A 19,743-nucleotide genomic window follows, 5' to 3' on the forward strand; every position below is an offset into this window, starting at 1 on the left:
ACCATTGTTAATCTTCCAGGAAGGAAGCAGTAATATCCTTCTCCCTGTCCTTCACACTGATTTGTCTTTGCTGCTCATTATACAGAGGCTGCCTGAGTCCTGGTGCCTCCTGCCAGTTCTATTAACCTGCAGAGGAAGCTGCCAGGTCACCATTTATGCTGCAATATCATAAAATTAACTTTCATGCAGAAATCGTTTTTCCCCCTCTTTTATTCTGTCCTATGCTTAAGAAATCCTGATATTTCTGTTCTAAAGATTCATTGTCTTTTCTTCAGAATTGATAAATTGGGCAGAATTTTGGATTTAGGAGGCAAAGAAAATAGAACGAAAACTCAATTCAAATTTACTTCATAATGATTACAAAATTCTTCCTGTAATATTATACTAGATTTAAATGTCTTTAAATAGATTTAAAATAGAAATGTGTGCTGTGGAGCTGGGAAACTTATATAGCAAATGCCACTCTTTTCCTCCAATCTTTAGTCCCAGATATCCATCCCTAGTGCAAGCCCCGTCTTCTTGCCACTCCTTTGGAACCTAGTGGAAACTATTCCCTCATTGCCTGGCATTCTGATCTGATATCAGAATATTCTGGCCCCTTCTGGATGCTTCTCCTTCACAGTCCGCATGGCTTCCTAAATATCTTCCACATCCCTCTTCCAAAAGCCAGCAGGCCAAGGGCTGGAGAGGCCCCCAAAGGAGTTCAACTATGAGAGAACCCCATAACGTCTTCATGAATACCTGCTGGGCTACAAGCTGTGACCAATTTGAGGAGGGAAAAATGGCAGATTCAGGATTTCACTTCTCCTCAATGAACTTTTATTTTTACCCCTCAAGAAAAAATCATACAGCCTCCCCCCACTTTCCCTCTTAATCAATTAAAAAATTCTCTTCCTGGATACAAGATGTAAAAGCATCACTGTTCTCATCAAAGAGCTTTCAAGGAAGAAAACTCTTTCCTAATATTACAGATATCAATGATATTAACTAAATGATACTTGTTCTTGCAACATAGCAAAATATTTCAGACTTAGAGCTTCTCTTCAGCTGTGAGTGAAAAATGTATCATTTCATTTGACAAATTTTTGTATAGATACTTCCTGATATTACAGGACATATTGAAGCAAGAAAATCTAATCTATCTTTACAGATAACCTTTCTTTCTAATATGAGAAAAATGCTTTGTGGTGAATGATGACTGTTAAAAAACTGATATTAAATTTCCATATTATATCATTCTATTTATTTTTCTGAATTGTGTGAGAGGAATATTTACATAAAAATATTGAACAGGAATTGTTATAGTTTAAGTGTTTTACGTTGAAGGCTGATTTGGGAGGCAGCTTCTCATTACGTGTAGTCTAAAACTGTGGTTGTGTTGCAATTACTAACCTTTTTAGACGGGGGTTTTTTACAATGTTGTGAACAAGGCACATAAAACCTTCACCCCGTAACAGTGAGGGCCTGGTGCTTTGGACACTAATCATTAATTTGCCTCTATTCTCATTAATATCATAGCACATTTAGCCAATATCTGCTGAGCTCCCATTCACAGTTCATGTGCAAAAGAAAAGCAAGCAAAGTAAACCAACTATGGAAGGCAATGAGTATGAAGAAATGTCAAAGAGCAAACAAATCCTGGCACCTATTAGCTAAGTACATGTCCTCAACTCTCCGTGACGCATTATGTAGAGTTCTCAAAAGGAATTGCGTGAAGGAATCCTGCCTCGATCTGACCCATTAGGCTAGCATGTCTCTGCACTGGAATTTATCTAACAAGGTCTATGAAGAAAACAACTTCCACTGGGTGGCATGACAGAAGCTATTGAAAAACAGACGTAGGTAATATCTCATTAATTTAACTAAGTGTTTCTGAACAGGTTCCAAATCTGGCGTGAATTACAAAGACTCTATTGCAGTTTGCAGCCAGAAAATAAATATGTTTTCTGCCAAACGCACTTAAATAGTTAGCGAATTGCCAGTCATTTAAATTATAGGTCCATGCTAAATTTATCTACTCTTTTAATATAATGAAGATAGCATGGTTACCTGAGGACGTGTTGCAGAAGCAATATGAGGCTTCCTCACATTTACCACTGCTGTGTGGCAGCCACAGGCTATAATTGTGTCATCCTGGGACAAGAGAAGAGACACTGCTAAATGCATGCTGAGCTCATTCTCAGCGCTAGATGATAATTGCTCTCTACACAAGGGATTTGTCTTCATCTGACCTCCATGTGTGTATCTTAGAATTTCAGTAGATTATAAACTTAAATACAGAAAATAAGTATGTGAGATACATATAAATATTTACATGTGCTATATACATATGCTGTAGATATGTATAGTGATTTTTTTAGTTTATTGTATATGCTTTGTTAAAATGGCATGTGCATTTACAGTACTGCAGAAACAGCCCCTTCCCAAGTGCTCACACATACTTTCAGATACATCCATACAGACTTCCACACAATGTCCCACGCACCCACATCATTTAGATGTGAGGGTCAGACGTCTTAAATTTAGGCAGCTGTTGGTGGATAGAGTTACTGATTTGTTTTTCAATTTTTGTTGAAAAGAGGAAAGCATGGGGGTATGCATTTGACCATTACAATGCTAACTAAGTTTGTGTACATTAACATATGTGGTAATAACACTGGATATTTTTTCCATTCTATATATACAGAATGACATCAAGGTTTTGCTATCAACTGATTATTCCAACTTCAGTCTCAATGCTGCTTGCAGTGACTTCTGAATTCACATAGGGGCTTTCCCTAAGCATAATTCAAGTCTATTGAAGTGAAATAAGGCACTGTTAAGATTGATTTGTTAGAAGGGAAGAGAAGGGATACAGGTTTCAAATGACCTTAAGATTGGGGAATTAGCTTTGACTTAAATTTACTTGAAACTCCTCCTAATTTCCCAAGCTTTCTTAGAAATAAAGTGGTTGTTATTTTTTCTTTTCTCTTTTCCCCAAAAAAGCCCAAAAAGAAAATTTGGGAATTCATATTTTAATATTTTTCAGTAACCTCAACTACTCAAATTGATGTGCAATATTCCTTCCTCCCTGCCCTCCTCAAGGCTAAAACAAAAACAGGAAATGAGTTCCTTGATGGTTTTTGAGGAGAGGTGTACACACGAAGAGTAGCAAATAAATAACTTGTCTTGACTAATTATTTGTGCTTCACCCATGCACGCCTTTCCTTTTCTTGCACATAGGCTCTCGCCCAGGCCGTTTCTGTGGCTTGGAATGGCCCCGCTGCCCTGTTCTCCACATCAAAAATCTCACTAATTCTCGAAGCTCTGCACTGATACTAGTTGGTCCCCAAAGCTCTTCAGACACTCCAGGGCCATTACATCATTTTAAATTAGAAACTCCCACAGGCTGTTGTATGTACCTCTCCTAGAATACAGGCCTCATTCTGCTTTGTGTCAAATTCACTTTTTTTAGACACTTTTAAAATATCTATCCCCATAAACACATAGTGAATTCATAGAAGGCAAGGTTGAAGATTTATTCATCTTTGCATTTTAATAAGCATTCAGCACGATGACTTGCATATCCTAAATTTAAAGTATATGTCTATCAGAATTAAACCGTATTAACATCTAGTTATTTTCCCTGGCAAGAAAGAACAATTAATGAATCTGTTCAAGACTTTTGCAACATCAGAAATTACTACCTAAAAAAGTCTATCTTAATCACAACCACTGATGACAAAAGTGTATTTCTTCACCCTGAATGACCAAAGTGAAATGCCTGCCAACACGCTATCATGGATTAGGGACATTTATTTTAGGACCCTAATTTTAAACATTAACTAGAAGACTAGAAAGACTGATAGAAATGCAATTTATAAGTTTGCTCGTCCGTGGCTTGGAGGGTTTCTTCTATAAGAAACAGGGCTTATAGTCTGTTTCTGTCACAATTTGCTAGGTGACCTCAGGCAAGTCATCTTTGGACTTGAAATTCCTTGAATTATTATTTTTTTCTGACATTATTACAATGCATTGTTTGACTTGGTCAAAACAGTAGAAAAATTTAAATGAGTGAGGAAATAGGGATTTTGTCTCACTTCACTGTGTGATCTGGGGCAAGCCCCTTATCTTCTCTAGGATGCTCTGCTCTATGTAATTATTGAACTAATTACATTACTCTTTGTATCAATATATGTATTTTTCATTTCTCACGTTAGATGAGCTTCTCATGTTAGAATTTCTGGTGGTCAGACGACCCAAAAGACAGTCTAATTCCCAGGAGAGTTGGGCAATGTCAGATTCCCTCTCTTGTGAATATATGCTATCAAAAAATGTGGGCTTCCCTCATGCCCTGACCCATTTGAACGATGACTGACATCATCAGCATGTTGTTGAGGACACCGAGGCGTCATGGAAGAGCTGGATGTCCAGCCATGGCTCAGTTGGGCAAATGGCAGCTGATGAGAACCACAGCCGGAGGCCACTGATTCCCGGCTATCCCCTGCTCTTCCAACACCCGCCCCCCCCCCACATCCTCCTTCCCATCGGTACACACATTCACACAAATGCAGGCTCTCACAACGCAACCTATCACCACCAGCCACCTGCTCACCCCATGCTGATCCCTCTTGGTTCCCTAAGTACTTGAGTACTTGAATACCTGAGAGTGACACGGTAAATTCCCACACCTTTCCACGTAAAACCTACTAAGTTTGTAGAGTAAAACATCTTCCTCCTGCTTCCTGTGAAAATTAGAGGGCTGGTTTAAAACAGCGTAACAGCGACTTGATTTCATTAATTAATGCATCAGTGGAATAAAACTTGTCATTTTAACTTGTTTCTGAGATTCCAATCAAAGCCTCATTAGCATAAACATTTCAACATGTGTCCTATATTAGCAGCAGGCATCAGGAAATGAAGACTTCCAGCATGGAGGGGTAAGGAAGCAGAAAAGGTCACCCTTGTAGCCAAATGGATATGTATTTTGTTAAAAATGAGCTTCCAAGAAAATGTTACAATTTGACAAATATTAACAGCAACCCTTCCTGTGGGCCTGATGAATCAGCAGATTTGCAAAGCTTTCCCTCTACCAGCAGAGACACCTTTGTAGGAGTCAGACCTGCCCAAAGACACTGCAAGCTGCTTCCGGGGTGTGGGATCACAGATTACCAAACAGCCTGGCACGTAACAAAAGAACACAGGAAGTGCCATTCTCCAGTGTAAGCAGACATCCCGGCTCTGTCTCTTCAAGGGAAAACTGAAGAAATGATGGACACTCGGCTCCCAGCTTTGCCCTGCATTTGCATCCTGGTGTCATGACTCCTTCCCCTTCCTTGACTCCCTGCTCATCCCATTTCTCCATGTCGTAAAAGAAAAGACTTCATGAAAAAGTCTTCCCTTGTTCACCATCTCCCAGCCAGGGCTGTGTCCACCAATTTTATAGTCTTTCCTCAGAGCAATAACAGGTTACTTCAGTTTCATTTCAGAATGCAATGCCCTCAATTGCTGCCCATTTCATATCTATGTCAATGTGGAATTGTCTATTTTTATTTGAAGTTTTTAGATACATGGAAGAGAAACCTTGGCCTTTTCCTACAAATAACTGCTCCGACAGCTTTATGGATGGCTAGTTAGTTTCTTCTTGACCTCCCTGAGAGGTCCCATCAGCTCTAACCCACTTTCCTCTAAATTCTATATCCACGGCTCTGGGACAGCAGCAGACGGCTGAATCTTGTTCCACAATCCATAATTCTCAGCTTCAAGGTTCAGTGCCAAATAAGATCTCACACTGTTGGATAACCTTTTGTACCAGCCCTTCAGCAGCAATTAAACCCGGCTCATTCTATGATGCCTGGAAAAAAACCTAGGCCCTCTGCTTGTTTACAGGTGCAAAAAAAAAAACAAAATAAAACAAAATAAAACAAAATCCAAACCCAAAGAACAGCAATGCAGGAATCTGAGGCTTCCTCATCATTTGCTGTTCTAGTCAGCAAAGTCGGGGAACAGGGAGAGGCTGGGGGGTATGTGTCCAAACCCTTTCGGGGGCTTCCCCTGGAGAGGAGCTGAGAGCTCTTACTCTCTAAGTGACAGGCCAAGGCATCCTTAAAAACATTAAGTAGGCATTGCCCGTCAGATAATGCGAAGCAGAGCGGCCGTGTGCGGCCCTGAGGGGACGAGTGGACCATGTGTGGAGCTTCTCTTTGGTTAAGGAACAAAGAGGACTTATTGAGCGCCTAGCCTGTACCCGGGAGGTAACAGTCATACCCACCATTCGTCAAAAAGTACCATATGATGTTCTTACAGGATATGTTATCTTGACAGGATGCCGGAATCGACTTCTGTTTTACATGTGATGACACAGACTGAAAGGATTTAAGAGACACCCAAACTCTAAGAATACTGGATCTGGGATTTGAATGGAGTGCATTTTTTATCAAACTCTGTGCTCCTTCTGCCATGCCAAATTTCTGCATCCTACCCACAGGGTCCAACCTCTTGGTTGGCATCTACATTGAATGCCAACCTTCACATGAATATGCTGTTCAATAGTTTGCAAAAACACTAACACCTAATCCCTGACATTCACAAAGCTTATAAACCAATGTCATCATCCCTAATTTCTATACATAGCTCAGCTCTGTGACCACCACAGAAGGGGATTCAGGGGAAATGAAAGGCACAGACATTGCCCTTGGGAGCCTGGAATCATTTAGGGGTGAAATTCAAAGATTCATGGAGAACATAACAGCACCTCAGGAGAAGATGTCAATGCAAGAGATGTTGGATGAGTGACTAGAAATTCTTGGGTAAGTACCCAGGAGGAGTAGAACAGCTTGGGTTAGTGTCCAGAGTTTGCAGCATGGATGAGGGGACCTTTGAACAGGTCTCTGAAATTGAGAGTCAGGGAGGAAATGTTGGGGCATTCAAAATATTAAAAGCCATAAAGGCAAGTTTGCAGAAGTGGAAGCATTCATGGTGTTTGCAAGGGGCAATGAGGGGATTCCCTTGGCTGAAACAGATTATCAATGCTAAGAACTAGTGAAAGAAGCAGTCCAAAAGGTAATGTGTGCCTAATTCAGAAGTCTTACCACTAAGTATAAAAAATTTAGCAGATGCCTCCAAGGACAAGAATATGTATATATATATTTTTTCATTTCTAAATTATATATAAACATTACCCTCTCCATAGAATATTATGTAAAATGTACATTTTAGAGTTTTTTTAAAAGGATAAATTAGCATAAATAGAAGTTCTCATATTTCTTTTATTTTTTTGCATTGGAATGGGTTTCTCATGGTACGCAGGTTCTACCTTAGAACAGAATTCCACCCAGCCCCACATGCTTTCTATAAAACTTCCTGTGACCTCCCCAACCCTACTGAGCTCCGCTCCCAGAGACAATCTCCCAGGCTACCTTCTCTTGTCATTTTAATGTCTCCATATGTATCTTCTCCCAATACGAACATAAGCTTTGCGAGAACAGAGAACAAATTAAACATGAATTGGTAAGCCCCCAGCATGGAACTAAATGTTAAGTAGAAAGCTGGGGTTTATTCAATTTTGTTGTGTGATTGGGGTTCTTAATCCTGTTGGTAACAAGCTGAGTAAGAAAACTGCAAAAAGAGGGTAGCAATGAAATGCTTCATCTGCAAACACAGTCAAGACTCAAGAAGAACCAGCAATGGAAGACATGCCCCAGTGGCAGAAAGGGGAGTGCCTCCCCAAACAAGGCATGTGCATAGCCCATCCCACCAAGCAACCAGCACCAGGGGAGCCACACAGCCCAGTGCCTGGGAGTTTTTGCACAAAATCATAAATTCCACAAGGCAACAACAAAGAACTTGGATTGACTCGGGAGAGAGCTACTTGCAGAGAGAGGCAGGGGATTTTACTAGAATTCGGAAGAAATAACACTCTTAGATGATAGCTCTGAATCCCCAAAGAATCAGATAAAGCACCTTGAGAGTTCAAATAGATGACCCTGATCTAGGTACAGCTGAGAATAACCTAGTAACTGAAAAATGAAAAGCATGATGTGTGCACATGGGCATACTTACAAGTAGTGGAGGGCTGAGTAGGAGAAACAGAAAAGTATTATATTTTTATATAATGAACAATATTTGGTGTAACATAAACCACGAAAGTTCATATTAATTTGGACGATAATATGCAGTTCTTTTGACGACATTTCTTAGTCTCCCAATGATTAAAATCAATGGGTGTTCCTGTTGTTTTCATATATTAAATTTGGATTCTCATTGTGTGTTTTGTGAAAGATCAATTCAGAACATTTTATCAATTTTTGCTTTTGCATAAATTATGCCTTGTGACTGTTAGATTTAACCCTCATCTGGATCGTTAACAAAAGCTCTTCCCTGATCACTGCTTTCATATTTAACCCTTAAAATAATCAAACCTTGTTTTCAGAGAAAGGCTGACCGTTCCATCAGGCAGAGCAGGAACAGTGCTCGTGGCTCACAGTACATTTAAGGGCCCATGAAAAAGCTTTAATTTCCCTTGAAACCAGAAAAAAAATAGAATTTTAAGCCAAAAATATTTTAATGTATAATAGTACTATAATATATACATCTCTATACCAATCCAGGTATAAAATATATATTTTAATTTTTTTTTTTTTTTTTATGGAAGAAGGGGCCCATGAAGGCAAATATGCTAGGGCTCGTGAAAACCCTCTGTAGTCCTGTTTAGAATGGAATGTTTCTGAAGTCAAGATCATATGTGCATCACTCCTCTGCCCTGAGGCCTTAGATTCATATTTGCTAGTAGTGGAGAATGAAGAGAACTGCAACATGCCCTGGCATCTGGTCCCAGTGTGGACTTTTTGGCATCACCCGGCCCTCTCCAGACCCCATCCCAACTCCTGGGTATGGCTGTATCACTCTGCTGCAAATTTCTTTCTTTCCTCTGGATGTTTCCATCAATAAATGCCATACCCCTCTTTCTGTATGCAATTATCATCACTCTCTTCCCATATTTACTAAATTCCTCCATCTCTATAAATTCCATTCCAAGTGTCATCTCTGCAAGCCTTCCCAGATTCCATTCTACAGCATTCTTTGTATATCCATCGTATCCTTACCTTCACCCTCCTTGGGAGCTCTTACATTACACAGAGCCAAATTGCTCCTGTTACTTATTTAATATCTAGCACATGTCAGTATTCACCGGGCTGAGAGTTACATGTGCCTTTTCACTTCTAGACTGGAGCTGTTTGAGGGTTTTATCCTTATTCCCTAATCAAACCCATCTTCAGTTCCTTGGCATTGAATACAACATGAGCAATATCTGCAGCATTTTTGTCATTATTGCCCACATAAAACCATTTTACTTAATGGAGAGGTAATACTTTGTGGCAAGGACAATGCCCTTTCATTCACACAGTTCCTGCAACTTTCAGTATTTAATGTGGCAGCATGTTGTCATAGATGGAACACTGGACTGGGAGTCAGGAACCCGCAATCCCACTGTGGGTTTAGACTACAACTAGCTGAAGGCATCTCACATGTCACATCATTTCTCTGGGCTTGCTTCCTCTCCTCTAGGGATGGGAGGTGGACAAGATCTGGTCTTAGAGACCTCCAGGTCTGGAATTCTCTGACATCCTCTGGCTGCCCTAATTATGACCAATCTTTCGAACTTCTACGGCTTCCAGAATATTCGAGAAGGGAAATTCATTCCATATGCCGGCAGAGGGCTCCCTCAGCGGGCTGACTGGCAGACAGGACCCTCGAGAATCACAGTCCACTGGGCGTGGTAAGGTCTCATCCTTCGATAAAGCTCTCCCTGCCTCTCCGAGTGCCCAGCCGTTAGGTAATCATTGCTTTCAAACACAAGGAACATGGATTCCTACGCTTTCAGGATGTGAGAGGCAATTGATTCCTCCCTACCAGGCCTGCCTCCCAAATGAAGGTGTCAGGGAAAAGCAACAGTTTTTCATTTCTCCCCAAAGACACACTCAAGGGCTAATGAACCCATTCACAGTGCATGAGATCAATCCCCAGTCTGGTGAGGACTGTTCAAGAGCCACCTTTTGTTTTGTGTTAAGTCTTTATTTTGATTTGGATTTTGGAGATTCTCTTTATTCCCTTCTTTTGCTTCAGCAACACCAAAAGAGCGACAGCTGGGGAAGCCAGGGAATAAGATATTTTAGAAGCATATTCTCTAACAAGTCTCGCAGAGGCCAACTTTGTCTGGCTAATGTTTGAGAGAGCCATGTGGTTCTCTGACTTTGCGTTGTTTTTATTTATATTTTCCAGACATTCGCTGCCAACCCAACATCACCAACCTGATTTAAAACTCAGATCCCATGGGTCTGCTGTCCTAATTTTTCTAACTGAAGAAAAATCCAAGCTGCCATCCATAGCCATGTGTTTCTAAGACCAAGGTGAAGATGCCCTCATCCAACCATAACCTACACTCTTGCATTCTTGAGAGCACTAGACAGTGTGGGAGAGAAAAGGCAGAGCTGCCGTGAACAACAGCCTGAAATTGTGAGCAAACCTGTAAGGGGGCTCTTTCACTGTTTCTAACCCGGGTAACAACTAGAAACGATTATTTAGCACCTGCTGTCGGCTAGACCTTTCTGGTGCATTCACTATCTGTCTTAGTTACTGAGGGATGCTGTAAAAAAAAAGGGCCACCAACTAACTGAGTGGCTTAAAACAATATATTGTCTTACAGTTCTGGAGGCTAAAAGTCTGAAATCAAGGTGTCCCAGGGTCATGCTCCCTCAGAAACCTGTAGGGGAGGAGCCTTCCTTGCCTCTTCTCGGCTCCTGGTGGCTTCCCGGCAGTCCTTGGCGTTCCCTGGCTTCCGTCTGCAGCACTTCCGACTCGGCGTCATCATCACATGGCCTCTTCTCTTTTGGGGCCTGTCTCTGTCCAGTTCTTCCCTTCTTGTCCTGACACCAGTCATATTGGACTAGGGCCTGCCCTAATCTAGCTTGGCCTCATTTTAACCAATAGCATCTTTAAAAACCCTATTTCCAAATAAGATCACATACAGTATGGAAGTTTGGACTTGAACATGTCTTTTTGGAGGACACGATTCAGTCCGTACCATTATCTCAGCTAACACCTTAGACCACCCTAAAAAATAATTGCTAATGTTATATTTTAAATATGAGTAAGCTGAGGACCAGGGAAAGACATGTCAATAAGCACAGAGCTGGTAAAAGGAGGTGCCGGGCCAGCCAGCATCCCCACTGTGACCCTACAGAGTCCTGCGCACAGATATCTCTCTGCTTTATAATTACCACTTTTGCTTTTGCCTCCCACACTAGACTATGAGCTGCTAAAACATCGGGGCTATGTGTTATTCTTTGCATCCACAGTGGTGGACGTGGAGCTGCTACCCAGGGAACGTCTGTTGAGTTGAAATGAAATACAAAACTATTACTTTAGCCTCTGGGTCTTGTAGGACTTGAGGAAGGAGGGAAAGGCGAGGACTGTGGTAGTCAAAGAAGTCTTCACAGTTGTATGCAGATAGAAGGTGATGGAGAGATGTGGAGGAGAATGGATGGATTTTAATTTCATAGGCTACTTAACCAAATACCATGAAATAGGTAGGATTAAACAAGGAGACTTTATTCACTCACGGTTTTGAAGCTGGAAAAATGTCTTAATCAAGGCACCATCAAGGTGATATTTTCCCCCAAAGACAGTGGTGTTCTGGAGCTGGCTGCTGGTGTTTCTTGGTTCCTCTGTCACATGGCGAGGCACATGGAGGCATCTCCTGGTCTCCTCCTTCCACAGAAATAGATTAAATTTAAGAACTGTTTTTTCTGGGGTCCACACAGCTTCAAATCACCAGAGATGGGTATAGATTGGCTGAGTTAAGCCACCCAGCATTCCATAAGGGGAAGACGGCTTGAGAAAACACACCAGGGAACCGAAGATACGTAACATGACAGTGTGTGAGCTGAGCGGTGCCGTTAACCAATATTGGATATAAAAAATGAGAAATCGCTGACTGATAGGATTCGCTGAACCCAGAAGTAGTGCCTCTTGAATGACTGGATTCCCATCTTGCAACATCTCAGTCTGGCCCAAGGGCAAGGATTGGCCTCACCCACAGACCTCCTCCCATTTTCCATTTCCTCCAAGTGTAGAAAGCTTACGTTTAAGTTGAGCTCTTTGCCTTTGACATTCTGACAAGAAATGTACATTGCTGTTTGCCAAAACTCCCCCACTGACATGCCCATATTCTTGGAAGAAAATAAGAAGGAAACAGAGGAGGTAAGGGGGGGCCTCATTCCTGACCCAGTTGCTCATTTAGAAAAGTCATTTCCAGTTGCACTAGGTGTTTCAATTGCCCTATTTTCCTGAAATTAATTCTAAATTTTATGGGTACAATTTGTTTCCCTTAAGTCTCTAATTATGCTTTTAACATTCAATCTTTCAAACTCCAGCCATTAGTGACTTAATATGGTGTTATCAGGACATAGAGTGGAGTTAGGAGTGTGGGTGGGAATTATAAGAGCAGAAGTTGCACCTGTGCCTGTGGTGGTTTGAAATTGATGTCCCCCGGAGGAAAGCTAAAAGAAAAATCTGTCACCAAAATAGACCAAAGTAAAGTCTGAAAATTAGTATTTAAGGTATTAGGACAAGGGGCTGGGAAGCACTTGAGGTTGGTAATCACAAGTTTCTATTTAAACCTGCTGAACATGAGGTGTTGGCATGTGATTCCAAGCCAAAAAAGGAGAACAATCACAAGAAATGCAGACATCTCTGGACAGCAAGGCATGTGTGAACTAGGAGATGCTGGGGTCAGAGCAGGACTTGTAAGGACATAGAAAAGTAAGGAGACAGGTAAGGACTGTCTTAGAGGCATAAACAAAAATGTGAAAGTTGAACCATTGACTACCTGGCAACAGCTTGTAGCAGGAAGGAGATAGACGATGCTCGGTACAGCAAAATTATTATTCCTTAAATGAATCATCAGCTAGCACTGACTGAGCAGCCACAGCGTTGCTTCTATTTCCTAAAGAAGGGGGTGCAGCAGAGGTCCTCTGCACCTCCACACACACCTCCCGATGGTGCTGACCCAGGCTGATCCATGGTTCCACTGACAGAATGTGGTTCAATCCCTTAAAGGATTTTAAAATCAGAAACCAAAGAGAGCTGAGGTGGGCATGAGCATCTTCATGAGGAGCCTCTGACCTAGAGGGGACAAGAGAGACTTCACAGTGTGGGAACTCAGGAGGAAGACAACACAGGCCCTGATTTCAGGAAACTCCTAGACTGAACATGGCAGAGTTGGGGAAGAACAAGTTCCTGTTAGGAGGATCTCAATCTTGGAGAGGAAGCACAGCCAGTCCTAGTAGAGAGCCACTACTTATGGTTTGGGTGAGAAAAACAAGAGACATCCCTGTCTTAAACCGAGTCATCAATAGCAACAAGCAGAAGAGGGAGTGACAACAGTTTGATGGGAGGGAGGAGAATCATACCCTGGAAGCAACAGCAAGACATCTGAACCAGAAACATTTCACATCAAAAAAGAGATTCTGTAGTTTAGAGAAGTGAAAAATCACTGGAGCTTGAGATATCTCTGAAAGCTCTTCAGATGATGCAAGTTTCTAGTTAGGGTAGAAGGATGAATAGATGTTGGATAGACAGGGAAAAGAAAAGTCTTCATGAGGAAAAACACCTAAGAAAGAATAGAAAGTCAAGGATGAGCAGAGGAAGTGTGATGAAGGTAAAGACCACTCCTGAGAGAAGTGCTTGGTGCCTCTGAGGGTAAAGACGCAATAGGGCTGAAGTGAGGTGTGACACCAAGCTGTGGTGGACTTGGGATGCTACATTAAAATTTTTAGATTTCATGCAATCAAACAAGTAGAGAATATTGAAAATTTCTGAGCAGAAATTTGACATTAAGATGGTTTGTTTTAATCTTTCATTTATTTGCATGTGATTTTGATCATGATGTCCTATTCTAAGATCATGACAATTTTCAGGGGTGGGAGGAAAGGGCAGAGGAAATCTTCTCCAAGTTTTGAGAGTTAGCCTCATATCCTGGATATTTTTAAGAAGCATGGACCAATTGGTCAGCCAACATTTAGATACGAGAAGTTTCTCATGTCTTTCACATGTGCCACCTGCACATTCTGGTGTACAGATGTGTGCCAACTTCATAGGTTTGCCATCTAAATTGGTGTCCCATCTGCACTGGTGTGCCACCTAAAAGTTGTGTCATCGACATGGGTTTACAATAGCTTACTCGCCTGGGGTGTAAGTGGAGCACATGCTGCTCTCCTCTTCCCAGCATCTCTGCACATGGTTTGTTCACAAACAAGCCCAAGTATGCAGAATTGTCTTCCATAGCACTGGGAGGTACCAAAGAGCTGTGCCTTCCCTTACTGGTTTGGCACCAAAACACACTTCCTTCTTGCCTCATCTTTCAAGTCTTTCAAGTCTTAAAATGAAGGAAAAAATATTTCCTTCTAAGAATCCCACATTTCAAACATTTATTCTAAATAAAACTGGAGAAGTTGGTGTATCAATCACAACAACAACAAACAAAACTAAATTTAACAAGTAAACATCTTAATAGGTTTGCATCAGAAGCCACATTTAAGGTTTAAGGAAAAGGCATAAAATACCAAAATGGAAGAATAATAAATAATCTCCTCATGCTACCTCTTATTCATCCTCTTTCCCTTTACATAGCGAACAAATATAACTCAAGATTTACACTTCCAATAAAAGCTTCTTTAATTCAAAGAAGAATTTGAGTGTGACCTCGGAGAATTCAGAACTGATGCCACATTAGTCCTTTAATAAACTGGACTCGGCAATAACCGATCTCAAGGAAAATTCAATCAAAACCCAAGTCTTATCTTTCTTCAAAAACAGGACAGTTGAGAATTGAATGTGATGTCCTGGAAAAATCGAAGAAGAAATAACATCAAACTAGTTTGTTCCTGAAGACAAGGCAACAAAAAATTGATGGCATTTTCACCTGTGGTTTTACTACAAAAGATCCAGGGCTTAGAAGCCATGTCACTCGACTCTCTTAAAATCCAACACAGAGATTGAGAGAGAGAATAAGGAACTGTGATGGCACCCTTCCCAGGTAATTCTGCAGTAGAATCCAAGGAGATCCTGGAGCCAACGACTATTAGTTCTTTGAACAAGTAAGTTTTGCCACTCAAACTACTCAAAGGGTTCAGTCTGTCCTCTTTCATATCCTCTCCTTTCTCAGCCACAGTGAAGGAAAACAAGGAATGGAAACAAATCAGAAAAGGAAGAGAGGCTTTGCAAATTCTTTCTCATATCCTGCTTGGTAATATCTGTTATGAAGGAGCAGAAAGGGCTTACATTTTGTCTCTTTTCATGACCTTAGAAATGGATAGTTAAATGAAAGAGCCAGTTCTTAGGGAAGGAGAGCTCGCTGGCTTACTTTATCACTTTACAATCACAAATAATTTCTCACCAAACAAAACACAATAAATGCAGCAACTATAGTACTAAATTGTGTCCATGATTTTCTTTTTAAAATGAATTGAGAACAAGATCAAGGCTAGTCCGGCCTTATGATGTCACTCTTTTTCAGTTTAATGATAATGTACTTTAGTGACTAGAAGAAAGTGTGACATTTAGCAGAACTCACACTCACTTACTCAGGCTACAACCCATGAAGTATGCTATGCATATGAATGACATCTATTACTAGGAAGAAAATACAACATGTTAAGAACTTCAGGTTTAAAGAATGGAGGTCTGAGATGGAAAGTGGGGGAGAACTGATACATAACACCAGGAAGAACTGCTAACACTCTCATCCCTATCCTCATCATGAAATGTTCACCATAAAATCTGTGGTGTCAGAATAAGAAAACATAGAGAACACTCACCAGGCTAGTTTCACCCAGAAGAAAGTTTGCATCTAGAGGAACTAGTCTTCTAATTAGAGCATTCACTTATCAAGTGCAAAATGGTTTTATACGAAGCAAGTACATAAGGAAAACTAAGATTCTTACGGATTACTGAATAAAATACTAAATCATTCCATTAAATCTTGCCAGTGTATTAAGCAGTGTCACAAGAACTGTGGGAACCAATATTATATAAAGATGGAAAAAATGGGATTTCTACTCTTGAGAAACTCACATTTTAATGTGAGAGACAAGTAAATATAGAAGTATATATACATATATTCCGTCTGCAGTTGCAAGGGCCTGGATTATTATCTGTGAATGATATGTGAACTCAAAAGAAAAAAATCTGAGCCCATAAGGATTCATAGATAAATTCGTGAACTAAGAGTTTTCAAAGATGAGTGGGCAGAATGGGCAGGTGCTCCAAGCAGTGGGAGCAAAGCAGAAAGGAGATACACAGCACGGTGTCTTGGGAAATCAACAGACAAAAAGACAAACTCTCATGGGTTGGGTGAAAACCAACACAATTTGGGAAAAGAAAGTATGTCAAGGTCTCAGCAATAAATAGATGGTCCAGTCAAATTAGAATAATTTGAGTAAAGTTTACTTTACTTTTTACCTTTTATAAAAGGTCTATTTATAAAAGTCTGGGCAGGGGGCTCAAGAAGCCAAAAGGGATGCTGCAAGTATCCCCAGCGGTAATAGGATTCCCACAGCAAGGCCTGAAGGAGGTTGGGGGCTGGTGGTGCATGACTGGAACCCAAACACAGAAAGGCTGCTTGGCACCAGCAGACCTGAGGGGCACAGACAGGGGTCAGCATAATTGCCTCCATCATCTAAGGAGTTCACCGTATCAGGGAGCCTTGCTGGGTATGAAGACCACTCTGCTTTCTCACTACTCTCAATGTGCCCAGAGGGCCTATGTCTGGATGCTCATGCATCTGAAAAGAAGAGATTATTTTATCATCCAGGTGACACACAGAAGTTACATGCAATAAAATTATCCAGAAACCAATGGAATATCCAAATGCTTTCAGTGGTATATTTCCTAGAGAGCTTCCTACTTATTAATAAATACCAGTCTACAAAACCATCCAGATTCAGAGTCAACACACTCTGGTGCCTTTGCACCAGGTGCCTGTGCTAAGACTTCCATATGTTGATCTCATTTGGTGGTCAGAAACTTTCCATGGGGTAAGGATTCTTTTCTGTATTTTATAGACGAGGATACTGAGACTGAGAAAGATTGAGAGTTGAAATTATTACATGACAGATATAAACACAATTCTTCTTGATTTTCACCCCACCAGACTGACTCAATGGCCTATCAAGGTACAAGAGAGTATTTAGAGTGGTGTCTCTTGGACATGTGTTCATTACATAAGTACAAAACTATAACTGGTTTTCAAAATCTGCTATGAATTGATTTTGCCTCATAGGGAAAGGTAGGAAAAAATATTTCACTAAAAAATAAAACCAAATGAAGGAATCATTACCAGGATGATTCATGTAATGGTAACATTTCTAAAACACTGATTAATAAATATTTTGTTAACAACCATAATGGCAAATATTAGGTTAATATGACCATGAACAACTTCTTGTTTATTTACTATAAATCTGTGAAATCACAAGCCATTTGTTTAGAGTTTTTATGGGAAAGACTGAAAGTCCTTCTCAGAAGCCACATAATTTGTTTTGTAGCTAAAGAAAAACAGTAGAAAGGAAAATAGACTGTGCCAGGGAAAAGTAAAATATGCCATGCTTTGTAGCTCTGGGTGCCAACTTCATTAATTAATACAGACTTAAAATCCTTTCAAGAACATGAGATAAACGACTAGAACCACCCACTGCTGGTGTAGACAGAAAAGACAGATCAAATGGGTTTCATTTAAAATATGGTGGCTTCAGATAAGACTAGTTAACAGGATGACAAAAACAGTCAATAAAATAGAAACAAATCTTCTTCTTAAAAGCTAGCAATAATTAGTGGAATTAATTGGAAATTGTTCCTCCAGCCCATTAGTATACGAAAACTTTTCTCCAGATTTTTGTTGCTCTTGTTTTGGTATTTTTTTATATTATTTATTTGTGTTGCAATAGTAGATATCTTGTTCTCTGTGACCAGAGCTGCTGATGACTTTCGGGAAGGAGGAACGGGTGCCAGCAGGTGGGGAGTCAGTGAGAGGGATGTAGGAGAGGCTGGTAAGAGAGGTTTAAGGGCCAGATACATGGAATAGTACAGAAATCAAGTGCAATTGATAACAAAGCTTTTTTTCTTTTAATTTGTATTTTTTTTCAAAGCTGAATTATCTGTTCTGCTTCTTTTGATGGCTTTGAATTTCCTGGATATTTGTTGTTTTGGTTATATATGTCTGTATACCAAATGATCCCCCAAATTTAGCAGCCCTTAACAACAACAGTTGTATTCATTCACTCACAATCGTGCAACTTGGACAGAGCCTAGTGCGGATGTACCATCTCTGCCCCACACCCAAATCAACTGAAGTGCGTAAACTAAAGCTAAAGACGCTACTTCCTAAAAGGCCTCACACATGCGGCCAGCAAATGGGTGCTGACTGCTCAGCGGGGCTTGTAGCCGGAGCCTGGGTTCTTCACTCAGCCTCTCCACCTGCCTTAGGTGGTCTTTTCGCAGCACGAAGGCCTCAGGGTAGCAGAATTTCTACAAGGAGGCTTGATTCCCCAGGAGCACAAGGGTAGAAGCATCCAGTCCAGCCCTTAGCATCCTTTCTGCCACCTATTAACTATTAAAGCAGGTCAGAGCCCAGATTCAAGGGAAGAGACCATAGTCAGGAGATGTGGCTCCCTGGGGACCCTCACAATAACAGCCTACACACCAGTCTACAGAAGAGATGACTGACATGTGACAGGAATCATAGATTTTTAAAGAGATTATAACAAAAGTCTGGAACAGAAGCTCAAGGGGACTCCAGAAAGTAAACAGCTTGTCTACCAAGTCCATGTCACCCCAGACTAACACCCTACTGGAAAACACAGAGTAAAAATACTGCCATCATGTGAAAGCTGGGGACCTTGTTTTCTCCGGGTTTTGGAAACAAGTTCTATATGAAGGGAAATTTACTGACCAGAAGCTTATAGATGCTCCTTTGTTTCCTTGCCTCAATAAAACATTTACCTAGCTACACATTCTCTCACTTGCTTACTCAGCAGAATACGTATTCATCATCAGCTTTGTAGGTCCAGGGTACATAGAGAACGATGATATATTTTAAAAAGGAATCATATACTAAAACAGAGTCTGCAAATATTGGTCTCCTGTGGATCCAGACTCTCTGAGAAAAGTAGTTTAAGGAAAGATTCTTAGCTTTGCTCTCTCCTATAACTAATAAAGCCCTTCAGGATTTGTATGGTGGAATTATGGGAGAGGGGATCTGCTGTAGTAGAGAGAAGGAAAAGCAACCTTAATTAAACTTCTGTCACGGCTGTTTTCTATTCATCTTGGATGGCTCACCACCCCACAACCTCTAAGCCTCAGGTTCTTCATCTTTGATAATGGATGGGAATCTAGATATGAGGATTATGGGAGATAAAATAAAATAAAGTAAAATAAAACAAAATAAGAAACATGAAGGGCATGGTATACTGTGAAGTATTATATAAAAGTACTGTTTCATAATGATGGCACATGAGGATCTATTTTAAGCAATGCCATCATTTTTTTTTTTCTGGCAACTGTTTTATCTGATGCTCTCACACACTGGGGCACTGGGATAGCAGGTTCCTCCTGATATAACTTTCAGTGCAGGTGCTTTGGAGTATTGCATATAGAGAAAATATTTCAGGATTTTTACAGATGTTAAATAAGTATCCAGAATGTAAA

Source organism: Choloepus didactylus, chromosome 20 (assembly GCF_015220235.1).
Source record: "Choloepus didactylus isolate mChoDid1 chromosome 20, mChoDid1.pri, whole genome shotgun sequence".
Classification (NCBI taxonomy): domain Eukaryota; kingdom Metazoa; phylum Chordata; class Mammalia; order Pilosa; family Megalonychidae; genus Choloepus; species Choloepus didactylus.